Source organism: Lutra lutra, chromosome 8 (genome assembly GCF_902655055.1).
Source record: "Lutra lutra chromosome 8, mLutLut1.2, whole genome shotgun sequence".
NCBI lineage: Eukaryota > Metazoa > Chordata > Mammalia > Carnivora > Mustelidae > Lutra > Lutra lutra.
In genome coordinates this window covers 38,629,097-38,635,628 of record NC_062285.1, presented here as the reverse complement: position 1 = coordinate 38,635,628, position 6,532 = coordinate 38,629,097, and positions in this window count along the sequence as shown.

The window sequence follows — 6,532 nt, the reverse complement described above, 5'->3', positions numbered from 1 at the left end:
AGCCAGATGGTATTTTAACAGACTAAACAAAAATTTAGGTATATAAAGAAAGCATCCATCCAGAGATCCTGCAGTGGTCCCTCCTGAAATCCATTTCTTTGTCTCAAAGTTCTCGGCCCCTGTCTTTTAGGGTTGCCAGATAAGAATACAGAACACCACATTAATTTGAATTTCAGATTAAAAAATGAATATATAGACACAGATACCCCAAACTAAGCATGAGACATATTTACCCTTAAAACTTATCATTTATTTGGCATTCAAAATTAAGTAGATGTTTGATATTTGATATTTTGCTTGCTAAATCTTGCAAACTTACTCTCTTCTTAAGACTCTGAATTTTGTCCTCTTTTCCAGCTGCTCACCCCCATCCTAGAGTTAGGTTAAATTGTCTTTTTTGGTAAGCACATTACAGTGTCTTGCCGGCTGCAGCATATGGTCTCTACCCATGATGAGGAAGAGATGGGTTTCCACCTGTATTGTAAACTGAATGTGTCCCCGCCCCTTCCAATTAATATGTGGAAGCACTAACCCCCAGTTTGATGGTATTTGGAGAGAGGTCTTTGGGAGGTAATTAAGGTTCAGAGAGGCTGGGAAGGTGGGGTCCTCATGATGAGATTAGGGCCCTTACAAGAAGAGACACCACAGGGGTACCTAGGTGGCTCAGTGGGTTAAAGCATCTGCCTTTGGCTCAGGTCATGATCTTAGGGTCCTGGGATCGAGCCCTGCATCAGGCTCTCTACTCAGCGGGAAGCCTGCTTCCTCCTCTCTCTCTGCCTGCCTCTCTGCCTACTTGTGATCTCTGTCAAAGGAATAAATAAAATCTTTTTAAAAAAAAGAGAGAGAGAGAGACACCAGAGAGCTGGCTCTTTCTAGCTCTCTCCACCATGAAAGGACACAGCGAGATGGCCATTGCAAGCCAGGAAGAGAGTTCTCACCAGGAACCAAACCTGCTGGCACCCTGATTTTGGATTTCCAGCCTCCAGAACAGTGAGAAATGAATGTATGCTGTTTAAGCCACTCAGCCTACGGTATTTTTTTTTTAAGGATTTTATTTATTTATCTGACAGACACAGTGAGAGGGGGAGCAGCAGAGGGAGAGGGAGAAGCAGGCTTTCCGCTGAGTGGGGAGCCTGATGCAGGGCTGGATCCCAGGACCCTGCGATCATGACCTGAGCCCAAGGCAGATGCTTAACAACTGAGCTACACAGGCACCCCGGTATTTTGTTTTTGACCAATATAACCTGCAAACCTGAGCAATGACTGAGCAGATTCTTAAAGGTATTTTAAGGTTTTCAAAACACATCAAAGAAGGGAAAGTGTGCCATTCAGAAAGGAGGGCATGCAGGCTTGGGGCTCTGCCACTTATTCTTTGTGCAACTTTGGGCCAGTCATCTAATGGGGGTTGCCCCATTTATAAATCGGGCTGGAGAGTGCTTGTGGCCTGCTTCCTTTTGAGACCTGCAAAGAGAGGCTATCAAAGCGCTTTGTGGATGATTTGTACACAAAGGAAATTTGTATGTGCCCCATGCACGCACATGCTGCCGCCAAATACCCAAACTGGCTGTTTTCTCACAAAAGTGCTGCTAGGCTGCCAACCCCCCCCGACCCAGACCACCCACTGCGCCCTCAGTTTACCCTCCACTTCATCGTTCTTTACCTAATCCACCGAGACACTCACCCCACACCTAATTTTAAAGATTTCCTAGGAGCTGGATAGCAAAGACCTTTCACTTCAGTCACTCAAGCTGCAGTGGGAATCCTTGACCTCAGAGCAAAGAAAAACTAAATGTCATCCTACTGTGGGAACGCTGAGGCCCACTCTGCCCTTGCTGGCCTGTGGTGCGGATTCCATTGACTCGTGATGCCCAGGATAGGGAAACCACAGGGATAGCAGGGGACTGAAGGCTGGCAGGAGCTGGGGGCAGGCGAGGAAGGGAAGTGGCTGCCTATGGGTACCAAGTTTTATTTTGGGGTGATGGAAAGGTTTGGGAGTTACACAGAAGCTGTGATTGCACAGCCTTGTGAAGGTACTAAGTCCATTGAATTTTTCACTTTAAAATGGCCCATTTTATATGACTTTCGGCTTTTTTAAAAAGAAACAATGTGGGGTCTAAGAAATGCTGTGTAAGCCCCGATTATTCCACTAATGCTTTCCTGGACTTCCAGGACGGAGGGCCCAGCCTGAGTCTTACCTACGCTGTGGTGGACTCCTCGGACCGTGTACTGGACGTGGGATGGAATCCGAGAATTCAAGAGCTTGAAATCACCTCAGAGGTCATAGAGCCAATGCCACAGGCTGCAGGCCTTTTCTCTGTGTCAGAAGGAGGCTGAGGAAGACACAATGGCCTCCTTCCCCATCCTCCCAGTCCCAGGCCTTCAAACAAGTCCAGAAAGTGACTCTGAAGCAGATGATTGCCAGAACATGGCCGTTTTTCCATACAAGCGGTGAGGGCAGCATAGGGCATGGGAGCTCAGAGCATTCAGTAGGGATGGCTTTCAGTTGTGCCCAGTAGAAACCTCGCTCCGGGGTTTAAGCGTTAGGAGTTTCTACTTCCACGTTATAGGAGAACCCGATGGAGGCAGCACAGGGCTGGGACGGAGGCTTCATGGTTCCTTGAGGAAGCTGGAATCTTTCATCGCTGTCTTAGCATATGGCTGTCATCTTTATGGTTGTAAAATGTGTGCTCTGTTCCTGAGCATTGCGTCTGAGTTCTAGGTGGGAAGGCAGGAAGCATAAAGGAAAAAGGTAAAGGGCAGTTATGAGCCCAATTAATTCTCTCTCTTTTTAAAAAAAGATTTTATTTGACAGAGAGACATAGCAAGAGAGAGAGAGAGCACAAGCAGGGGGAGTGGGAGAGGGAGAAGCAGACTCCCCACTGAGCAAGTATCCCAACGTGGGGCTCAATCCAAGGACTCTGGGATCATGAACTGAGGCGAAGGCAGACGCTTAATGACTGAGCCACTCAGGTGCCCCCGACTCTCTTTTTAAAAAGCTCCCCTGAAGGGGTGCTTGGGTGGCTCAGTCAATTAAGCATCTAACTCTTGATGCAGCTTAGATCTCAGTCTCAGGGTTGTGAGTTTAAGCCCCACAGTTGGGCTGCAGGCTGGGCGTGGAGACTACATTAAAACAACAACAACAAAAAACCAACTTTACTAAGAATCTCTATCCAGTAACTTCCTGTTCCATTTTATTGGCCAGGACTGGATCACATGACTCTGCTGGCTCCAAGGAAGTCTTGACAAATGGGTGTTGTTAACTGGGTGTATTGCTGTCCTGAACAAAACTGAGATTCTACTAGGGAACAAGGGAGAAGGAACAGAAGGCAGTCAACTGTGCACTGTCTGCTAGAGCTACCTCGGCCTGGGTCTAGGAGTTGAGGGGTTGCTCAGGGAAGACTTTCTGGAGGATGTAATGCCAGAGATGAAGTTTAAAGGCAAAGCAGGAGTTACCCCAGTGAAGCAGGGTGCAGTTACAGGCATTCCAGGAACATGAGACAGCAGAGGGTACTAATTGAGTACCCTAGCTGCCACATCAAGCCAAAATTATCTAACGGCTTGAGCATGATGGAAGTTTACATCTCACTAATGGGACATCCAAATCAGCTGGATGGTTCTCCTTCACGTTTTAACTCAGGGACATTGGTGCTTTCCACCTGTGGCTCTGTCTTCTTCAGCATGGGGCTTGCAAGTTGGCTGCTCTCCTTGGAAGGGGAAAGAGCATGAAGACCTTGTGGGAGGTTTGAAGGAATGTGCCTGGAAGTGGCGTATGTGGCTCTTGGGCATGTTCTACTGGCTAGAGCTTGTTCCAGTGGCCATATCTAACTGCAGGGGAGGCTGGGAAATACGGTCTGTCTATACTCCCACAAGCAAGAGCTAGCTGGTTCGTGCAATAGGGATCAGGAGGTGAGGAAATGTACACTGAGGAGTGGAATGGGGAATAGGAGACAAGACCGTTAGCAGTTCGACGTTGCCGAAGTTCAAGGGAGAGAGAGAGGGTCCTCGATGAGACTGAGAAGTAGGTGGGAACCAGATCACAATACTAGGCACCATTTTTGGAGCTCCTACTCTATGCTGGGCAATACATTTGGTACTTTACATATATAATCTCCATTATGTTGGGTATCTGAGTTGCGGAGATGAGGTGAGGGATCACCTATGTTTGTCTCACATAACAATCCTATTTCTTTTATTTTTTTTTAAAGATTTTATTTATTTATTTGACAGACAGAGATCACAAGTAGGCAGAGAGGCAGGCGGCAGCGAGGGGGTGCAGGGGGGTGGAGCCAACTCCCTGCCGAGCAGAGAACCAGATGCAAGGCTCAATCCCAGGACCCTGAGATCATGACCTGAGCCAAAGGCAGAGGCTTTAACCCACTGAGCCACCCAGGCGCCCCCTATTTCTTCTTTTTTTTTTTTAATTTTTTAAATTTTTTAATTTTTTAATTTTTTTTAAAGATTTTATTTATTTATTTGACAGAGAGAAATCACAAGTAGGCAGAGAGGCAGGCAGAGAGAGAGGAGGAAGCAGGCTCCCTGCTGAGCAGAAAGCCCGATGTGGGGCTCGAACCCAGGACCTGGGATCATGACCTAAGCCGAAGGCAGCGGCTTAACCCACTGAGCGACCCAGGCGCCCCCTATTTCTTCTTTTTAAAAAACATTTATTTGAGGGGCGCTTGGGTGGCTCAGTGGGTTAAGGCCTCTGCCTTCGGCTCAGGTCATGATCTCAGGGTCCTGGGGTCAAGCCCCGCATCGGGCTCTCTGCTCAGCTGGGAGCCTGCTTCCCCTCTCTCTCTGCCCGCCTCTCTGCCTACTTGTGATATCTGTCAAATAAAAAAAAATATTAAAAAACAAACAAAAAAACACATTTATTTGAGAGAGAGAGATCAAGCAGGGAGAGGGGCAGAAGGAAAGGAAGAAGCAGACTCTCCTGCTGAGCAGGGAGCGCAATGCAGGGCTCAATCCCAGGACCCCAGGATCATGACCTGAGCCGAAGGAAATACCCAACCATCTGAGCCACCCAGGCACCCCTTGAATAACAATCCTATTTCGAAGCAAGTGTATAGAGCTTTAGTGTATGCAAAGCAAAATTACATGTACGATACTGAATACTTACAAGAATCTGGTGAGGAAAATATTCCCATCATCCCCATGTAGAGTTGGAGAAAAATGAGGCTTTGAGAGGTTTAAGAACTTGTCCAAGGTCAGGCAAATCCACCTCTTAATGAGCACTCCCATCCACTATATTATATTACCTTTCAAAGAGGGTCTCATGCGTCCTAGTGAGGAGTCTGGACTTGAGCCAGCATGTGTCGAAACCTTGGGATCATAGCCAGTAGGTTTGGAAGAAGCCGCCCCTTTCTATTTTTTTTTTTAAGTTTTTTTTTTTAAAGATTTTATTTATTTATTTGATAGATAGAGATCACAAGTAGGCAGAGAGGCAGGCAGAGAGAGCGAGAGGAGGAAGCAGGCTCCCCGCTGAGCAGAGAACCCGATATGGGGCTCGATCCCAGGACCCTGGGATCATGACCTGAGCCGAAGGCAGAGGCTTTAACCCACTGAGCCACCCAGGCACCCCAAAGCCGCCCCTTTCTAATGCCAAATCTGGGTTCCCTCAGATTTGTTCAGGTTTACCTGGAATCGGTGGCAGCCAGGCAGGAAGCCTTTCATGAAACCATGAATGCGTTCTTCTTGGGGCGGCACCTGGCTCTCCCAGGAGAGGGAGGGCTCCCTTTTCAGAGGGAGGGGACAAGGAGCCTCAGTGCCCCTCTCTGAGCCCAAGAGGTAGCTCTCTTGCCAACCACGACTGTAGAGGCCAGAACTGGGGGCAGTAGGAGAGCTGTAATGTCCTCAAGTGGGTCATTTTGGGCTCAGAGAGGGGGACTGAAGCTGTCCGTCCGTCCCCTCCTTCTGAAAATGGAGCCCTCCCTCACCAGCAAAGAGAGAGAAAGGGACCGGAAGCGGGGCCACAGGGAAGGCCCACTTATACATTAGGCACAGTAACACAATACTTTCAAGGGACCCCAAAAATATTTTAATTAAAATCAGAAGAGAAAAATGAACCGCAGATCCAGGAAGGTATTCTAATACATATGAATATGTTCATCTATATGCCAACAGTCATAAAATCTAATTTTTAATATGTTTTTATGGAGTAAGGTACTCACGAAGGCAAAAGTGCTTAGTTTATGAAAGTAATAAGGAGGCTGGTACGTGAAAGTGATGGGGAGATGGGGAGGGGTGAGTGTGCGCATGTGCGGGCGCGCGTTTTGTGTGTGTGTGTGTGTGTGTGTGTGTGTGTGAAGCCACAGATTGAGGCCCCAGGACTTTGGGCTCTCATGTCTCCAGCTTTTGGACTTACTGTGATCATACTTAGAGCTGCAGGCTGCCACTGTCCATTCCGCTGAACTCCACATATGACAGGCTCTAAGAACCTGGAACCTGGCCCCCAGGGTCCCTGTCCTGCATGGATCTGCATCACAAGAGTTACGCCCCTCCCTTCCTGGCCCAGTGTCCATAGCTCTGAAATCCC